At 41.5% G+C, this 21,125-nt stretch overlaps 1 protein-coding gene across 31 annotated transcripts in view; it reads right to left on the minus strand.

Annotated features, from left to right (window-relative positions):
• MAGI1 (membrane associated guanylate kinase, WW and PDZ domain containing 1) overlaps positions 1-21,125 on the minus strand; it is a 757,001-nt gene that overhangs the window by 599,806 nt on the left and 136,070 nt on the right. The window contains exon 1 of one of the 31 annotated variants that reach the window (XM_056804393.1): positions 1,587-8,643. The exons of the other annotated variants lie outside the window; for them this stretch is intronic. The gene's annotated coding sequence lies outside the window, so the exon portion shown is untranslated. Of the gene's footprint in view, positions 1-1,586; positions 8,644-21,125 lie in introns of those variants that run through there. 31 annotated transcript variants of the gene reach the window in all.

Below are 21,125 nucleotides of genomic sequence, written 5' to 3' on the forward strand. Positions count from 1 at the left end.
GGAATTACTACTAATACTCATATAATGCTCTGAAGGTTGTGAAACACGTTATAGACAAGAAGTGAGCAACATGGCAGCAGAATGGTGCTATCCACAGAACATTTACTCTGAAGGTGAAGGAACTAATCCTGCCTCTGGTCCTAATTACTTACATATTTGGTACATTACTTCATTAGGCATGGGCCTTAAAAAAAAAAAAACTATTTATGGATTATAAGAGCATAATCATAAGGGACCTTAGAGGCCATCCAGCCTACCACCACTATTTTCTAAAGGAGGAATCGAGGCCCAGAGATATTAAGTAATTTGTCCAAGTTCACATAAGCAATGAAGAAAAGGATTTGAACCCAGATCTTTGGACTCCAAATCCCAATCCACTGGGCAACACTACTTCTCTGTTACTTCTCTCTCTGTGTCTGTCTGTCTCTCTGCCTCTCTCTCTCTCCTTCTCTGTCTCTTCCCTCTCTGTCTGTCTGTCTGTCTGTCTCTCTCACCTTCTGTCTTAGTATTGATTCTAAGACCAAAGAGTACCAAGGGCTGGGCAGTCAGGATCAAATGACTTACTCTGGGTCACATAGCTTTTAAGTGTCCAAGGTCAGATTTAAATCCAGATCCTCCCAACCTCAAGCCTGATTCTCCACCCACTGTACTACCTAGCTGCACTCATATCATCTCATTATCCACAAATCTCCTTCTTGTCCAACACGACACAATGGAGAAAACTCCTCACCATGAAAAGAAAATTTCCAGGCTGTTTTTCCCTCTCAAGAGACTGCCCATCCTCCTGGTGTAATGAAGCCAGTTCTTTACACTAAATAACTACTTGGGATATTTTATAAATATGCATCTTGGAGGATGATTAGAATGAGAAGAGTGGAACACAGATTTAGAGATTCTCTGTTATAGAGTCACCTCTCTCTAGTCCCACAATTTACAAAGACAGAAGCTCAGGCTCAGATGTTCAATAACCTGCTCAGGGTCACACCTGTACTAAGCACAATTTGAACCCAGATCTTTTGACTCCAAAGTCATCGCTCTATTTAAAAAAATACCCATCATCCCTAACTTTGCTTTGGTTATTATAGCATAAGATGAAAAACGTAAACGTGGGTAGTTTTCCTGCTTTTAGACCCAGGAAGACGAAGAAGAAACAATTGGCAGGAGGCAGAAAGCCTCACTCCCTCAGAACTTCTCTAAGTTCTGCCTTCTCAGGTTGCCAGGCAGGTGCAGAAGGCCACTTGCTCCAGGGCATTTGACAAGTCCTGAGAAGTCTTATGGCCTGATTGGTGGGGAGTCCATTTAGCTGCCACCAGGCTGGAAAGGGAGAGCGCAACTCCAAGGTAGACAATAAAAACAAAATGCCCAAGATGGCTTCCTAACAATGAAAATCGACAGCCAGGCTGAGCCAAACCAGGTCTACCCTGATTTAAGAAGGGTGTGACAGGTAAAGCGAAGGCAGCATCCCCAATCCCTCCATCATTCCCCCTCACTCCCACCCCATCGCCTTCCCCAAGGGGGGGACGGGAAAAGCTGGGGCTCTTAGGAGTCTTGCCCTGTTTAAAGGGGCAGATTCCGGGCTCTCTTACCTGGGTCTGGGTCTCCCTCCCCCTTATTCCAAATTGGGCTCCTCAGCGGGCGCAAGCTTTCCAAGTATGAGAAAGGGGCGTGACCACAGAAGTTTCTCTCTGGCTCATACCTGAAGGCGGGCCACTGAGCATGCTCCAGACATTGTTATGAGGCTAAGATGATTGGCCACACCCACGCCCTCCTTTTGTGAATGAGATGAAAATATTAGTCTGAGAACACTGCCATTGGACACTGCCTGGAGAGGAGAGGAAAGCAAAAGCAGAGGGAAAGGAAAAAGCCATCCATAATTGAGTAACTAAGCCATTTAGCCAAGGTAATAATTAAGTGAACCAGGGGAGAATCCCACGTTCCAGCCCTTACTTACTTTGACAAGAACTTCTTCTGTAACATCATCATAACAGCCTGCCTGTCTATAGAGCATTAAGGTGTGCAAAGCACTTTATAAACTGGATCCTCACAAGAATCCTGGGAGGGAAGGACTATTATGACTCATATTTTCCAGATGAAGAAACTGAGGCAGGTAGTAGTTAACCGACTCGCCAGCATTTGCTAAGTGGATGAAGCAGAATTCAAATTCAGATCTTCCTGACTCCAAGTCTAATTCTCTAACCATTGCTCCACCTAGCTGCTTTCAAAGATCCCAACAGGTAGGCAATTTGTTTTTGTTCGCAAAGCAGTCCCAGGCAGTTCTAGCTGATGGGAATTTTTTTCCCCTCTATCAAGTGTAAATTTGCCTGTTTGAAACGTCTAATTAGGAGATGACCTTCACTGTTATGAGCAGACAGACCCCTTCAGTGAAAAAGGAAGCAGACCCAGAAGTAGAGTGGATGCCCCTTGCTTAGCAAGCAGCAAAACAAAATGTGGTGAATGAATGTAATAGAGTATCTTTGTTGCTGTTTGTCGGTCTTCTTGGCACTGATACTGTAATGGTTTGCCATTTCCTACTCATCTCATTTTACATTCATGGAAACTGAGACAAATAAGGTTAACTGACTTGTCCACGATCACCCATATAGCAAGTGTCTAAGACTGAATTTGAACTCAGGATGGTATCTTCCTTCCTGACTCCAGTCCTAGCACTCTATCCACTGAGCTATACACCTGGATGCCCCCTGGTGATAACAATAAGTTATCTGGCTTTTTAAAAAAGATTTGACACTCTAAAAATATATTATGGCCCTTCTCTCTCTTCTTTCCTTGAAAAGCACACTGGAGGCTAGATTTGAATTCAGATCTCCCTGACTCCAGGTCCACTGAGCCACCTAGAAATTATATTAATACACTGCAAAAAATAATGACAAATACATAAAATTCAGATAAGCATGGGGAGATTTACAAGAATTGGCAGAGAAAAGTAAACTGAATCAGAGAAGTGATATATAAAATGATAACAATGGTAATAAAAACCCCCAAAACCAAAACTGACTCCTATTTCTGGTCCTGTTTAAAGCCATTATTTTCCATGAAAAATGAATTCTCTTTCCTTGGATACCACATAAAATCAAGGTTAAAAGACCAAACGCTCGGTGGACCTTTGCCCAGATTTTAAAGAGAAAACAACACTACAGCTGTTATCAAGTGTTTCTACAACTTATAGGGAAATGTGAGATCTATTTCACTTGCTGATATTTATAGTAATGATAACAGGCAAATGGATTCCTCATTTAATAGCAGATACAAAATTAATTGGGGTCACTTCAGCAAAGTGCTCCCACCCTGCCTAAGTCTTCCACTGGTCCCTTTCAGTAAAGTATATCAGAGACATCAGGGCTGGATGGAACCTTAAGGGAGCATCTTGCTTAACACTTTATAGAAGAGTAAAATGAGGGGCACAGAGCTGAAGTCAGTCAGTCAGTCAGTCAGTCAATGATCAAGAATCATTGATTCCTGCCTATTATGTGGCAGCTACTTTGCTAAGCATCAGGGACAGGGTGGGGAAAACAGCCTTCATTTGAAGGAGTTCACATTCTAGAGGGAGAGAGAGCAACGTAAAGAACCTGATACATCCATGATTCAGACAGAGAAGATGGGATGCATTCTCTGATGATTAGCCCTTGCCAAAGGTTAAATGGTGACTTTAGGGCAGAGACAGACTACAGATTGGATTTCTCGAACTCCTGGTCCAATTTTCTTTCTTCTTCACAAAGTCCCATTGACTTGGCTCCCACCTAAGCGTGGAACAGAGTGAAGAGTGCAAAGAAAATTCCGTGCTGCCATCCCTTGGCTCTCCCAACCAAACTAACTTCCCTGTTTGTTTTTCATTCAATTCCACTCAGTAAGTATTGATTCAAGACCTAGAATATGATAGAAAGCTAAAGCAACGTCCCAACTTTCAGACACAAATGAGCAACCTGAAGATTACAGAGGAGACAAGTAACATCATAACATGTTAAACATGAAATGTTGGGTCAGCTAAGTGGCTCAGTGGATAGAGAAGTAGCCCTGTAGATGGGAGGTTCTGGATTCAAATCCAGCCTCAGACACTTTCTACTTCAGTAAATCACTAAATTCTTATTAACTGGCTCTAACCGCTCTTCTGCCTTTGAGCCAATACACAGTACTGGTTCTAAGACAGAAAGCAAGGGTTAAAAAAAAATCAATGTTACCCAGAGTGGTTTGGGCAATAACCCCTAAAGAAAGACATCACTGTGGGCTGAAAATTGGTAGGGGAAGGCCTTCTAGATGGCCTGGGACATGAAGAATGGGGAGGGTGTGGACAGACAGAATGAAGGAGGTTATTTCAGATGGAAAAGGGGCATGAGCCATGGTGCAGGGGTCAGTTTGGGCTCTGCATATACCCAGCTAGTGAGGAGCTGGCATCTACTCTAAGGGAAGAGAGAGAGAGGAGAATGAGGGCTTGATGTTGTTGTGGCCAACAAGAGCCCCACTTCAGGCTCAGGACCTCCCTGGTGTCCACCACGAAAACAAAGATTAATACTTTCATAAAGCTCTAAAGTAAAATGGCAAAAGGCATAAAGGTTTGATTCCTACCTATAGCCAAGCCCACGGTTACTCTCTAAAATTATCCCAGCAGGAATGAAACTAGTTTGCTAAGGTAGTTCCACACCTGCAGGGGGAAATGGCACTTCTCTCTCTGTTCTCTGATTAATTCAAGAAGCTTTGAGAAGGAAGAAAATGGCTCTTTTTTATTTTGAAACACAGGCAAACAAGTGAGCAGGGATTAAATTCAGTCTGTGAGCTCTCAAGATCTTATAATCCACCAAGGTCAAACAGAGAGGAACCTTAACTTGGTCATCTAGTCCAACCCAGGTATTTTTCAGGTGAGAAATTGAGGCGAAGAGAGCTGAGCTGACTTGTCCAAGATAACAGGAGAATTTGGTTCCATCATAGAAACACAACATAGAGAGCTTGAAAGGGACCGAAAAAGCCAAAGAGACTAAGGTATCAGCATGCTAAATGGCTTGATTAGGGAAAAAACAGTTACAAATAATACTTTAGGTGACATGAGATTTGAACCCAGATCTTTCTAACTAAACACAGTGCCTGGTACATAGTAAGCACCAAATACATGGCTTTAAAAACAAAACAAAAACAAAAACAAAAAAAAACCTTAGTTTCCATCTTAGCATCAATGCTGTGTACTGGTTCCAAGGCAGAAGAGTAGTAAGGGATAGGCAATGGAGGTTAAGTGACTTGCCCAGGGTCCCACAGCTAGGAAGTGACTGAGATCACATGTGAAACCAAGAACTTCCAGTCTCTAGACCTGGCTCTCTATCCATTGAGTGACCTAACTATCCCTTAATACCTGTTTATGGAATTCCAAGTCTAAAATCTAATCACTACAAGATACAGCTCCTAAGTTACCAAGTCTCTTCCATCCTTCTTCCATCACACTAGTCACCCCCATTCCTTCCCTTCTATTCTTAGTCCAGACCCTCACTCTCTCTTACCTGAACTACTTTGGTTGCCTCTGAACTGATCCCCAGGGCTACAGTCTCTCCCTTCCCCAATCTAGCCCCCTCAAAGCTCCTGAATGGCTAGCCCTGAAGAACAAGTCTGTCTAGTTTAACCATTACCCTTTCAAAAGCATCTCCAGTGGCCAGCACTGAAGGCCCTTTGCCCTAAGGGCTCCAACTTATCTTTCCTGATTAATTACTTGTTACTCAGTCTTACACATTCTGTATTACAACCTACCACTGCCCAGTCATTCCATTCTAGCGCCATGCTTGCCAAAGGCTGATTCATGGACTTCTCTTTATTCTGCCCATTTCTTCTATGCTTCTTGGATTGTTTTCCCCCAGTGGCATATAAGCTCCTAGAACAATTCCTTGCCAAGGCTAGATCCCATTTTCTCTGACTCGGAATTCAGAATTTGCCTTCCATTGCCCCACTCTTCCGCCTTTTCTTCACTTGCTTGTGTCTGGCAATTCTCACAAAGGAGACATGGAATCACATGGAAGCCAGCCCTGAGACCTGTCCCTGAGCTCTCTTGGGTGCCACAGAATAGACTTTCAAAAAGAGTCCCTTCTATGACTAGCCCAATAAATGTTCCTCCAGCTTATGCTTGGAAATTGTCAATGCTGGGCAGCTCACTACTTCCATTCCAGTTTTCCATTCCCCTCCACCCATTTTCTCCATTAAATTCTAGTATGTTTAGAAAGAGATCATTCACCTTTCACAGGAATTCATAAGAATACTATCTACAATTAGACTTCCAAGCATTACTGGGCTTGGTAAGTAAGAAAAGCATTTGAATAATCAACAAACTTTGTTTACCATGAGCCAGGCACTGCATAGAGCACTGGGATTAGAAAGGATGACCAACACATAACTAAATACACAGGAGATGGAGATAGCCTAAGGTGGAGAAAGTCAACAAAGGCAGACTCTCACCAGAGGGAGTGAGTCCATGGAACAGGCTGGCATTCTCTAGACATTCCAGAGATACCACTAGTAGACATACAGAGCATATCCATGAGTTTCTCCTTTTCTCTCACCTGCTCATCTTTTTGTTTCAGGAAGACATTTCTCCAATAATATCCTGTAGGCCACATTTTCACCTCTCTGTTGCTGCTAATTTTTAGGTGAGACAGAGAAAAACCCTATCATGTATTGAGGGTGTATTTTGAAAGCATGCGTGCATTTTTTTTTCAAAGCAACTATAGAGAGATATGTATTGAGCATGGGAAAATCTAGCCACAAATTTCTCTCCAAGTAAAATGCTTATAGAGTACCAAAATGTGTCTCATACATTAAAAAACAAACATCAACAACAACAAAAAAAAGGAAGCAACTGTGCAAGCCAACTCACAAATGTGGTAAAAAGGATTCTTAACTTCCCCCTTTGCCTGTTGAACACAGAGCTAGTTTCTCTTTTTCGATTGCTCTTTTTAAATCCACAAGTATTTCGGTCCTTATCGCCTCACCTTGTAGAAAGCATCATCCAGGAAACAGACGTGTTCAAATTATATCTTTCATGTTTCCACCTCTCTGGAGGTAATATTCACAATTTATTCTTCAAGTATTAAATCTGTGGCAGTGTATGATGTTCTCCTGGTTCTACTCATTTTACTGTTCATTATTCTATGTAGTTCTTTCCAAGTATTATTAAAACTAGCCTGTTCATTGTTTCTGGTAACAGAGTAGTATTCCGCTACAATCAGAGTTTTTTTAGCCAGTCCCCAACTGATGGGCATCCATTCAGTTTCCAGTTTTTTGCCATCACAAGGGAGCTGCTAAGAATATTTTGCAACATAGAGCTGCCCCCCTTAGCCCAGGCAGGGGAGGGAAGAAGCACTGTCATTGGGCTGCTTAGCAGAGGGGCAGGTGATGTCAGGAATGTCCTTAGGTGTGCTGGAGAGAGGGAAGGGAGCAAACCCCTCTGGCACACTCTGGCTCACGTGCCTTAGGTTCACCAACACAGGCATAGTGATTCACCTGCAGCAATAAAGAACTTCACATGATAGTAACAAAGACCTTAGGAGTGGATAAACTGCCAAGACTATTTGAACTCCTTTGTGACAGGTTCAACTCAATTAGTCTACATTTAGCCATCTGAAAATAAGAGTTTAAAAATAAAGAAGATAAATGAAAAACTAAACCATACATTTCTTGGTAATGCTATACTCTTAGGAAATGTTAAGCTGAAGAAATTTCTCAAGTTGAACTCCAAAACATTTGTGCCCATTGGACACAATGGATTCCATGGAGGATATGGCTTTACTTCCTGAATTCTGACCCTTCTAGACAATCTCCACCTTGCTAACAATTTTTTGGGCTTTCTCAATTTGTTTCAAGATTTTTCCTGATGTGAACCCCATGCACCTCTCAAACCACAGGAAGATTTTTCAAAGAGCTCTTTGTATAACATTTCCTGGCCCAGAACCCACCCCATTGCTGCATTCCTGAGTCTTGCTCTTCTTCCACTTCAGGCCCAGACCATATTCCCTTAGGCTTGAATACTTTGCCCTAAATGAATCCTGTGGTTATTTCTTTAAAATATAAAGGGTGTTTTTTTTTTGTTTTTGTTTTTGTTTTTTCAGTCCATAGCTGGTATTTTACCAGTTTAGAAGAACTTGTAGTGTGGGTAATTCCTTCCATCCATGCAGATAAGCAATTGATCTGCAATGAGAAGACTTAGGGAGTTGCCTGAGCCATGGAGAGAAGTGATCTGACCACAGTCACAATGTCAACTTTGCCAAATACAAGACAATGAAGCAGATCTTTCCGTCTCCATGGTTGAGCTACCCACCTACTAGATGATGCTAGACCCCCTTAGGAAAGTACATAGATGACCCTCTAACAATTCATGATGACTTGAAAGTCACAAATCATTTTGTTCACCACAACCCTATAAGGGAAGCATACAATTATTAGTATCCTCATGAGGTGACAAAGGATCAGGGTAGTATGTATGACTTGCCCATAGTAATATACTAGCATAAATCAAAGCTGGAATTTGAATCCCAAGTCTCCAAGTCCAGAGACCTTCTAGATACCACATTTCTTTCAAATCTTCCTTTTAGAACTCCAATTAATTTACCATAATAGGCAGGAAGAGGAAGAAGAGGAGGATTTGGTTTTTGAAGAAGCTGGAGGAGGAGGAGGAGGAGGAGGAGGAGGAGGAGGAGGAGGAGGAGGAGCTTTACAATTGTTATATCACTTGAAATTCCCAAGAAATCTGGGAAGGAGGTCCGATTATTATCTCCATTGTTCACATGAGGAAAACAAGGCAGAGAGTGACTTTTCCAAAGTCATCTAACTAATAAGTGTCTGAGAGCATATTTGAACTCTGGGATGCCTGACTCCAGGTTCTCCACTCTCTCTATTTCCTGCACTACCTAGCTCCTTCCCTTTCCCAACTCTTTCATATTCTGACTTAGGTCAGGCTAAAGAAAGTCAAAAAGATGAAGCCCAAGGCATCCAGAAATAACCATCTATGCAATCCATCAGAAAATCATTTATTCACAACCAGAGCATTCTTATACATAGCTTCAGAGGGCTAAAATTCAAGGGCTCCCTTGCTTACTTAATGTGGGATCATGGGTAATTCTATTTCTATCATTCAACAAGCCTTTCTTATTAAGAGAGCTACTCTAGGACTAGTGGAAAATGCTAGAGGTGTTTCTGCCCTCAAGAACTTATGTTGTATAGGGGGAGGGGGATTTCTGTAGGCAGAGAGATACCCAAGTCAAAATAAATACCCAAGTCAAAGAAAAGTCCCTAAGGGCAGTCCAAGATTTTTAATCACCTAAGTAGAAAAGGTACTGTCTCTGGAGCCTGAGGACACCAGTTCAAATCCATTATCTGCTAGTAACTACCTATGCAAACTTGAGCAGAGCACAGGACTGTGGACCTCAGTTCCCTCTAGGAATGTTGCATCTAGCAGGCATTCAATAAATGCTGATCAGAAGAAATGAATGGGATGGGGAGGTGGCAATCAGTTCTTCCCTCTAAAGCTACACTGATACAAATTGCATTTTTTTTTTCATGTAAAGGGCAGCTTTGGATAAAAAATAAAATAAAATCTCTCCAGCATGATACAATTACCTATTTCCTATGCATAAAGAGCCTGGTAAGATGCCAACTGGGTACACAGCACAAAGTCAAGTAAGAATATATCAGCATTTCCAAGTCTGGGATGGGAATTCATATTGCTAAGCCTGTTTGCTTGGAATCACTTCTCCAGAGCTTTTATCAAATTGTATTCATGTGTATGAAATTTCTCTTCCTCAGCACTAAGGACAATAAGCCAATTTCCAAGAGCAAGTATCAGAAAATGATTTTCTCCAGCTTTCTTAAAGGACTCAGAGTGGGGATGTCAGTGTCCATTGTAAATGTCTTGGACCTCTCCCTCAACACCCTGCCTTTACATCAGGGTTTAAGCAGTCCCAGATTAGGGGATGGGTACAAAACTGGAGGATGACCATGTGATAATGTTGATACTAAATGAGCTAAAATAGATATTGTATTGTGTATTGCTTTGGTAGGTAAGAGTATGCACAAGAAACTGAATTGGAGGTGATGTCGTCAAGCTGGGGGGGGGGGTGCTTAAAAAAGGGGGACAGCTAGGTGTCTCAGTGGATTGAGAGTCAGACCCAGTCCCAGGTTCAAATCTGACCTCATATGCTTCCTAGCTGTATGACCCTGGGCAAGTCACTTGACACCCATTGCCTAGCCCTTACCACTCTTCTGCCTTGGAACCAATACACAGCATTGATTCCAAGACAGAAGGTAAAGGTTTGGGAAAAAAAAAAACACCTTGAAGTTTTCAAAGCAGAAACAAATTAAATGTACCATACTGCATATGTCCAGCTAGTTATCCTGCTACTTTTTTTCCAGGTGAAATATATAGTTTTCAAGATAGAAGACCACTCAATAGGAAAACAAAAAAAAAGAAAATGAATCCTGTCACCATAATTATACAAAATGATAGTAAAAAGAAATTACAAATAAGATGTTGGATAGGCTCATGGATCTAGAGTCCTCTCATTTTACAGAGGAGGAAACTGAGGCACAGAATTGAAATGAGTTAGGGTTATTACCTAAAATCACAAATTTAGTTAGAGTGAACCTCCGTGGCCACTGAGTCTGACCCCTTCATTTTATAGAGGACAAAAAGGAGATCCATAAATTTTAAATGTTTTACCCAGGGTCACCCCACTTATACTTGTAAATGCCTAACTAAGACAGGATTTCAACTCAGGTGTTTCTGGGACTCTAAGATCAATGACCTAATAATTCCAAAGTCCAACACTGTAACAGTTAAAATTTAGGGGAAACTGAGGCAGGTAGAAATTAGTTTCTCTCTGCAAGGAGTATTATATTTTTATGAGGTTTATTAAAGGTTAAGGATTAAAGAAAATACAGAATAAGAAAACACATGCCTAGGCCAGAGAGGCCCAGACAAGATAACCTCACATCATGAAAGAGACTAGTCTGCTCCAAAACGGAAGTCCAAAAGAGACTTAGCCTATTCACAACCAGGTTTAAATACCCCATCTTGCTCTCTGCCCAGGTGAGATTACAAAGCATTCTGGGGAAGTGAAGCAAGGGCTTCTGGGGATTGAAGTCCTGGATTCAAGTCTATTTTTTACACTTCCCCGTGTGATCATCCTAACAATAATATGACTAAATGCTAATCTGGACAGATTCCCCACCAACCCCCCCCCAAAAAAAAAATCCTAGCCTAGAGATTATGAGAACACAAACTACCCCACCACCACCACTCACCCAACCAAGGTCATTTTTAAGCAAAAAATTATGGATTTGAAAGTCCAGCCCAGCAGTCATCTAGACCAAGTCTCTTCATTATGTGTGTGTGTGTGTGTGTGTGTGTGTGTGTGTGTGTGTGTGTGTGTGTGTGTGTGTGTTTGGGGAAGAAAAGAAAAGCCTGGTGGGGAGAGGGGCCTCTGGGAAAACTCAGAGGACCTGATCACTGTCTTCTAAGCATCTGAAAACATAACTCAATGAAAAGGGATCAGCCTGATTCCATTAGGCCCCAGGGGAGGAATTAAGAGAAACAGGAAGAGATTGAAGAAAGATATACTGAAGCTTGATGTCAGGAAAACTTTGCTAACATGGTGACCTGTTCCAAACGGGTGTGACCACTGCATGAGGTAAGGCATTCCCCATGGCTGGAGGTCTTCAAGCAAAGGTGAATGGCCACTTGTTGCATCCCTTAAATGTAAGAGACTCCCTCCCATTGGTATGGGCTGCTTGGTAGGTGGGGTGGCCTCAGAAATGGGGATGGAACAGGCCCAGAGGGGGAAAGTCACCTAGTTCTATTCCACATTCCAACAGGGAAACCTCCCTAAATCAGGTCAAGTAAAGAAGTATTTAGTAAGTTCCTAGCACAAAGGAATCAAATTCCACTGATAGGACTCTCTAGAAAGGAAACTCGACTGCTACACAGGAAAAAAATACCACATATATTTTTTAATACATGCATCATTTCAGATTGAATATTTTAGAGTGGGGAACTACTAATATTGCCATTTTCTCCCATAATCCTTTTTTTAAAGTCTTACCTTCCATCTTAGAATCAACACTATATATTTTGCACCAGAAATATGTGCCTGAGCTACATGGGTACAATAGAAGGAGATGGGGTTCTGAGAGGAGGAACAGGAAAATAAATGCAATGTAAGAATCATTTTTTTAAATTGCTGAATGAATTCCAAATACAAAACATTTATCTCCTCAATATAATATATATGGTTCTAGCAACAGGAGGAAATCTGCCTATTTGCAGCTAGAAAAGTTGAAGTAACAAAACAATTTACTGGATATCTCTGACTCAGAATTAGGAGAATAAACAATAGGAATTGGTGGGGGTTTTTTAGCCTAAAAAAAGGTGTTCTATGTCTGAAGGTGCCCCTTGGCCCCTAGTTACTGACTGCCAAGGCAGGCAACTCAGAAGCAAGCAGAGGGAAACCACATTGGGATTAAAAATTTGCCACACATAATCCACCAGTTGGACGAACCATGTGTGGCTCATCAAGAATTGGGGATAGCTTCTAGCTATAGCACATCTGGCTCTGTTTGAGCTCCTTGCCTTTTTTTTTTTTTAAATAAAGAGCTCACACAGTCCCATACACACATAACTAAGAGCTATTCTGAGGGCAACTTTCAGATCAACAGATGGCATTGCTCAGAAAGCACTTGTGGAACATTCCTGATAAGGAAAGAAGTCAAGATAAGGTAATCAGTTCCTATACTTCTTTGAAAATGACAAGCCATCCAATATTAAACATGGTATCTACCCTCTATCTGATGATTTACCACCTCAGGGAGGGGAGGGAGGAAGGAGAGGAGGGAATCTGATTGGTGAAATGTCAGAAGACAATTGCCAAAAATTGTAATTGAAAAAAAAATTTTTTAATTTAAAAAAATGATTAAAGCTGGTGCAGTGAAAGTCAGAGCTCCATTAAAGATAGGGCCCTGGGGAAGCTACTGGCTCAGAGAATTGATACCCAAGCCAAGGGATGGAAAGTCATGGATTCAAATCTAACCTCAGTCACTTCCTAGCTGTGTCCCCTAATCCCAATTGCCTAGCCCTTAATCTGTACTTAGTACTGGTTCCAAAACAGAATATAAGAATTTAAAAAAAAAAAATTAGGTCTTAATTTGGACTCAAAACTCACAATTGACACGTGTGACCCTTTGCAAGTCACCCACCTTCTATGAAAATTGATTTCCTCATCTGTAAAATGGAGCAATATTGTTCTGAGATGTTAGTCATAAAGTCATTTGGAAAACTTAAAACACTATATAAATATTGGATATTCTTGGAGGTGGGGGGTGGGACGGGAAGGGAGAAGGGAGAAGGAAAGAAGAGAAGAAATGAGAATGAGATTTCTCTCTGAGAACTATTTGAAAGGCCTGCTCTGGAGTAGTGGAAAGGAGAGAAGAGCTTGGGAGATGCTATAGAGACAGTATGGGACAGGCTAGAAAAATACATTGAACTGGAAATCTGGGACTCTAATTCCTGACATAAGAAGAATATGGCATCCAACAGTGTGCAATCCAAAGAATGTACCTACCAAGATTTTCTATACCCTGATGCCTTTATCTCCTGAGAGCACCTGGTTGATCAAGATAAAAAAATAAAGGTATAATTCAGTTGTGAATAAAGCCCAGATTCCTCTATTGAATTAATCATCACTCAGTTAAAGGTATAGAGTTGGGTACTAATCAATACTCAATCAACTCAGGAGAAACTAAGTACTCCTGTCACTGAATCAAAGCAGATGACAGGACAGAGTTGTCTTCTGGACACAGGACATAGGAAACGTCTTGTGTTCAGTGGAAAATAATCAGGCAGGGCTTGTGGATCTTAAATAAAACACTAAGTCACTTTGGAAGCCAGCATTCAAGAGCAGGGCAGCTTTGGGTGGCCCACATCCAGCCAAGCCCCTGAGAAGGAATCCCTTATGAAGTGAGAACAAAAGATGGAATAGCTGTGCCTTCCCAGCTCCCTGGACCAGAAGAAAGCCTTGTGAATTTCAAGAACTTGAAAGATGTGGACTTTCCTTCAGTACCAGGAAGTTGCAAGGTCTCCATGACAACAGGAGTTTAGGACAGCATCTACAACAGGAGATGTGGCCCAGACCAGAAACAAATAGAGTATAGGCAATCTTAGGACTCTATCAGACAATTAACCCTCAGAAGACAGCGGAATTCGATGAAGAATTCTATGAAGGGAAAAAAAGGTCTCCAACAACCAGAAGCTGTCAAGTGTTTTCTAGACTTGAATTTATTCCTTCTCAAGGACCTTGGGCATGCAAGGAGAGAAAGTATTCCAAACTATAACTTAATGGGACAAGGGAGATTATTTCAGTAACAACTATCTTTTCTATACCTGCTTAGTAGAGACTCCTTTCTAAAAAGTAATTAACTCTGGCGGGCTAATTAATACTCAAGGAAGACCATACCAGGTTTGTGGGTGGAAAGAACAAAAGACATATCCTGAATCCCTCAGGGTTAAGCCTAGACCTATAGACCCCCTCCCCTAGACCACCAAAGAGAGTGGGAGTTGAGAAGAAGTTCCAGAAGAGACTATAAGAGATTATAGAGATATGTACATGTATTCTCTCTCTGTCTCTGTCTCTGTCCCTTTCTCTCTCTCTCTCTGTGTCTCTGTGTGTGTGTGTGTCTCTCTCTCTCTGTCTCTCTGTCTGTCTGTCTGTCTGTCTGTCTGTCTGTCTCTCTCTCTCCCTCCCTCCCTCTTCCCCCCCCCCTCTCTCTGTCTCTCTCTCTCTCTTTCTCTCTCCTCCTCTCTCTCTTTCTCTCCTCTTACACACACACACACACACATCTTGAGTCATTAATTCTCTAGGGAGAAAACTGTAATAATAATAATAAATTTTCACATGTATCTCACAGGTTTATTGTAAGGATCAAAGAGATTATTGTATAAAACGGCTTTTAAAAAACTATTTTAAGTATACACAATTAGAAGGTGTTATTTTAACTGGGAAACTTGTAAGAACAAGATAAACATGTCTAGGATCTAGAAAGGGCCAAGGGAGATTATAGTCCTAGAGATAGAAGGGATCTCCAAGGCCATTTGGTCTCATAACCTTCTCATTTTATAGTTGAGGAAACTGAGGAGATTATATGATTTAGCCAAGGTCACAAAGGCAATCAAATGATCAGTCAATAGGCATTTCTGAAGTGCCTATCTTGTACTAGGAACTTAGGTAAGCCCTGGGGATACCATTAAAAAATTAAACAGTCCCTAGTCTAAATGAAAAGAAACAGATATACAGGGGGTGTGTGTGTGTGTGTGTGTGTGTGTGTGTCTGTGTGTGTGTGTGTGTGTTGAAATTCATTTTCCATACATAAGTTCATTTGACCCTTACACCAAACTTTTGAGAGGTATTATGGGTAATATCAAGAGACAGTTTCCTGTTTCATTGGATATGATGCTGGGCCTGGAGTCAAAAAGACCTGAGTTTAAATTAAACCTCAGAAATCTTGAGCAAATCACTTAACCCTGTCTGCCTGAGTATTCTAATATGTAAAATCAAATGGAGAAGAAAGTGGCAAGTCACTACAGTATCTTTTCCCGTGGACAATATTGGTGTCCATATTGTGTCTATAGAGTCATAGAATCAGACACAACTAAAAACCAACGTAGGTAATACCAAAGCCCATTCCACAAATGGGGAAAGTGGAACCCAGAGAGTGATGGTCCATTGTTCGACAACTAAAGTCAGAGGTAGGATTAGAATTTAGGTATGTGCAAACTCTAAGCCCAACACACTTCTAGCCTGACTCACACAAAACTGGAATTCAAACTCAGGACTTTTCATTTTGACTTCCACACTACAAATGACAGTATCCAGAAGGGGACTATTTGGGGAAGAATCGGGAAGGAAGAGGAGCCATGCTCCCAATATGGCTGATGGGTAGTCCAACATCATGAGAAATCTTAGAAAGAGATCGATATTTTTATTGAATTGAACCAATGAATGCTACCAAGCCATAAAGCCCATTTCTTCTTTAGTAAGATTAAAATACACACTTGCACACACACACACACACACACACACACACACACACACACACACACACACCTTTTTCTCCTCAGAAAACACATGCTTCCTTTTTGTACTGAACATAATCAAATTTCCCAAGGAAAAAGGGAGAACAATTTTCAGACAAAGAAATCAGCCACAAGCTTTCACTTTGGAAGGACCAAAGTCACTATGGAAAGAATTAATTGGACTCATACACACAAACAAAACATTTCCAATCATAGCATTCATTCCTTCTACACACACACACACCAGAGTACCTTGCATGGTCCTATTGTACCCCCAACACATCAATGGGCAGAAGTAGCATTTGGAAGGTTCCCCATTCCTGCTGCTTGCAGATGGGGATGGGGGTCACCTAATACTGTTAAATGCTCTGCTGGCTACTGGCTAAGTGTGAGGCCTGCTGCTGGGGTCTGGCCAAAAATCACTTTACAATTCAATTACCTTCCATTCAGTGGGAGAGAAGCAGGATGTCTAATGGACAGGTGAGTTGCAGCAGAGGAAGCTAGAGAGGAGGAATCCTCTTTACCAGCTGGCTCGCCAACTCCAGATGAAGAAGGAACAGGAGATCAGAGTGTCATTTGCTGCAAGTCATGAGGGGCTCTGGACCCAATAGTAACTGAGAGAGCAGTATAATTTAACAATGAAATTATGAGTATTTTCTGACTCCTCTTGTGACTCTGCTGATGATCATTTACAGTTTGTGCCAGAAGGGGGAAGAGGGAGGCAGAGAGATATAGGAACATGGTTTTGTTATTGTTGTTATTGTCATTGTTGTTGAGTCATTTCTGTCTTGTCTGACTCGTCATGACTCCATTTGGGGTTTCCTGGAAGAGAGAATGGAACAGTTTGCCATTTCCTTCTCCAGTTCATTTTATAGATGAGGAACCTGAGGCAAACAGTTAAATGACTTGCCCAGGATCACACAACTAAAAAGTATCCGAAGCCAGATTTGAATTCAAGAAGATGAGTCTTCCTGACTCAGGCCTGACATTCAGTGCCACCTAGCTGACCTGAGAATTAGCTGTTATTATTACTCCCAATTTATAGAAGCAAAAAAAAATGATGCAGTCAGAGATTTTATGACTTGCCCAGGATCACACAGTTGTTAAAAATCTGAGGCCAAATTTGAACTCAGATCTTCCTGACTTCTAATGAAGCACTCTAACCACTGCACCACCTGGCTTCCTCTACTATAAGATCCCTTTACCTCACAGAATTGAGAGGCTCAAATGAGATCATTTCTGTAAAATGCTTACTTAGTACACTGTCCAGCACTACTGTAAGTGGTGGCCAAGGCTTGTGGACTGCCTATAAGCCTTAAGGTGTCATATAAATGGTGACTGTTACAATTGCTATCAAAGGTTCCTTGGCTCACCCAAGTTGATGAGCATGTGAATCATATGATTTGTTTAATGACCCCGACTCCTAGACACTAATTCATCCCAACCAACAGTACACTGGGACATAGCCAGGGTGGGGAATCTTAGCACATAACTCCCTCCCTTCTCACCTCCACTTTTGTCTTCTTGCATAAAAACAAGAATTAAAGTCCCATTACCATGACTATCCCCCCCCCAAAAAAAGGGCAAGAACCAATGAAGATCTGGTTGATGATCCCCCAGTCTGGAGCTCTGCTTCCAATGCCTATAAGCTCCCTTCTCTGGTCACCAATCCCCAGTTATGTGTTTTGTCCCCTTAATAGAATATAAACTCCTTGATAGCAAGAGCTATTTCCCTTGTATATGGCCAATGCAGAGTAAGTACTGAAGTACTCTGTAATCACTCACTGACAGTTAACTATTCAGCTTAGGAGAGATGCCAGCTTGGTGCCTCTGTTTCCCCATCTGTAAAATGAAGTCTTTTGACTAGATGACCAAAAGATCACAAAATGATTGGGAGAAGGGTCTTCCAAGGTTACTATTTTATTATTATTGTTTAAAACCTTTACCTTCTGTCTTAGTATTAAAGGGAGAAAGGTAGCAAGAGCTAGACAACTGGAGTTAAATGACCTGTCTAGAGTGACACAGGTAGTCATCGTGTGTACACTTGCTGAAGTGGGCAGGTTATTGTTCATCAGAGGAAGATGGGGCAGAGCCTATTCTGACTCACATGAATCTTGCTGTAAGCAAAGTCCAAGGTAAATGAGGAATTCCATCTCTGCTCTACAGGCTCACCCAAGTAGCAAGCACCCACTTCATCATGGTGCTTGAGGGGAAATGTGGGGACTCTGGAGGGCTGACCAAGGGTTGGCTGCATCTCCAAACACTCACCATGCTGGAGAAGACATTGTCACCTTAGCCATGCATTGATTTTTGTGGGCGGTTGAGTACTGAAGTACTCTGTAATCACTCACTGACAGTTAACTATTCAGCTTAGGAGAGATGCCAGCTTGGTGCCTCTGTTTCCCCATCTGTAAAATGAAGTCTTTTGACTAGATGACCAAAAGATCACAAAATGATTGGGAGATGGGTCTTCCGAGGTTACCCTTTTATTATTATTGTTTGAGGATTATTATTGAGGAAGGGAGGGAATAAAAGCACAAACTTATTTATTATCCATTTTATTTTTTATTATCTAATTTTATTTTCTGATTTATTATTATCTAATTAAGGGGGAAAAATCTCTTACCTTCCATCTTAGAATCAGTACTGTATATTGGTTCAAAGAAAGAAGAGTGGTGCAGGAAAGGCAATGGGGGTTAAATGACTTGTTCAGGTCATACAGCTGCAATGCATCTGAAGACAAATTTGAACCCAGTGTTTGGCACAGGGCCTGCCACATAGTATATGCCCCATAAATGTTTGCTGATGGATCATATGGAAACGTCTTTTGTCTTTCTATATGAGATCAGGTAGAAATCAATTTTCAAAATTACAAGACTCACCCTGCGCAGGGATAGGGAGGAAATACAATCTCGAAGTAAGAATATTTCAACTTGCTAAACAAACTATGCAATCAAAAGCAGGGACAGGAAGTCAATACAGAGGGGAAAAAATTGGATTTGGAGTTAAAGGACCTGATTTCAAATCCTACCTGCTATGCATAACCTGTGTAACTATGAAAATTAACGTGGGATTTCAATTGGTTTTGTTCCTGATATGGTCAATTCTCTGACAGTTTTCCTAATACTGAACAATCCCTGCATTCCTCGTACAAAACCTACCTAGTGGTGACCTGGAGAACCTTGAGCAAATTAATTCATGTCTCTGGTCATCTCTAAAATGAAAGAGTTGGATGAGATGACATGTGGATCCCTTCCAGCTTGAGAAGTGACAGCAGAACGCTATACTCCCAAACTTCGCCATCTGACAACATATAAGTAACTAGCTAAATGGCACAGTATAGTTCTGGTGTCAGGAAGATGAGTTCAAATGTGTCCTCAGATGCTTGCTAGTCGTGTGACCCAGGGAAAGTTATTCAACCCTGATTGCCTCAATTTCCTCATCTGTAGAATGAGCAGGGGAAGGAAATGGCAAACCATTCCAGTATCTCTGCCAAGAAAACCCAATTTGCAATCATGAAAAGAAGAGCATATGTCTCTCTAGAACAGTCTATAGAACAATAGGCTAAAATGGAAAGCAAAACAGAGCCTGTACAGGCTGGTGATGTGCCAATTTCTGCAGTTGTTCCTTGCTGCCTAATGGTTACTCTTGACTTATGGTCATAGTCTTCATTAAGATCTGTTCACTGACTCTGATAATTGTGTCTATAGTTACCCTTTTGTGTCCAAGGTTGGGTTTTTTTAACCTTAAACACACTTTATATGTACACAGAATATTTTTTGATACACTTAAATGAACAAACCACTAGACCAAATCCCACAAGAGGCTGAGACAGAGTCAGCTTTGTTCCATGGAGGGGAAAACTAACTGGATTTGGAGATCCCCAATTTGGCTCCAACCAGTGTAATACCAGAGTGACTATAAAAAGGACATTTAACCTTGCAGGGCCTCAAAATACTTCTATGTCTTAGGAGGGAGAGAATAGATGCCATGGAAAATCCTTTCTGGCTACAAATCTAATATCCTAACCTCCTGATTGAATCATCAATAGCAAAGTGGGCCATATATTAGCTAAGAGGATCACAGAATTCTCCATCTTAAGGAATCTCAGAGGCCCCATAATTTGCAACCATTTATCAAGTTTGAATTTTAGATTTACTCCACCCTGCTCAGTCTAACAAAACAGGAATGTCTACACCCCTACCTAAGGATTAAGTATTGAGAAGGATGGACTATAACAGACAAGTGCTAGGCAAATGACAAATCAGAAGCAACTGACAGAACCCTGGGCTGTCCTAAATCAAGCTTAAGCTACCATTGGTACATGTGAGATGTAGGAAAGTGATGTAAAAACAGTCTATATATTTCACGTCACTTTCTCACTCGGGCTCTTGGCGGAGAGAGGTGGCTGGCGGCAGTGTGCTTAGCGTCTTGGCATCTTGGAATGGTGGTAAGAGTCCTTGATACACTACTGGGGGAGGCTAGTTCAAGTGAGGCATCTTCTCTGAGCTCTCTTGGAGTTTAGGCTGATTCTTTTCTCCTTTACCTTCCAAAACAGTATTCTCTTAGGAAAGCCTCTAATCTTCTGATAAGACCTCGTGGCAGAGGTCTTTGAACTCCCCCTGGCACAGGCTAGGCCAGAGAAATCCTATACCCCTTCCTTCTCCGTTCTTCTTAATTCCTTTCCTCTATATTAATTAAACCACCATAAAATTTCCAAACTGACTTGTGTATTTTATTTGGAATAGTCCCTGGCGACCAATTAAAATTAGATTAAGTCACCCTAAAATTTCTCCTTACCAAGTCTACTACATGTAAGTCACTGTGCAAAGCACCTGGGCTACAAAGAAAGATAAAAACCAGTATGGGTCCTCAAGGAGTTTAAATTCAAATGGGGAAAGATAACAAATGGGGGAGCTGAAAAGTGAGGGATGAGGGGAGAAAGTAGGCTGCGGCCCCGCCACCACCACCACCAACAGGATGAAGAAAGAAAGCTAGAGAGTGGGGAGCAGAGACTGGAGAGGAA

This window comes from Monodelphis domestica, chromosome 7, assembly GCF_027887165.1.
Source record: "Monodelphis domestica isolate mMonDom1 chromosome 7, mMonDom1.pri, whole genome shotgun sequence".
NCBI classification, from domain to species: Eukaryota; Metazoa; Chordata; class Mammalia; order Didelphimorphia; family Didelphidae; genus Monodelphis; species Monodelphis domestica.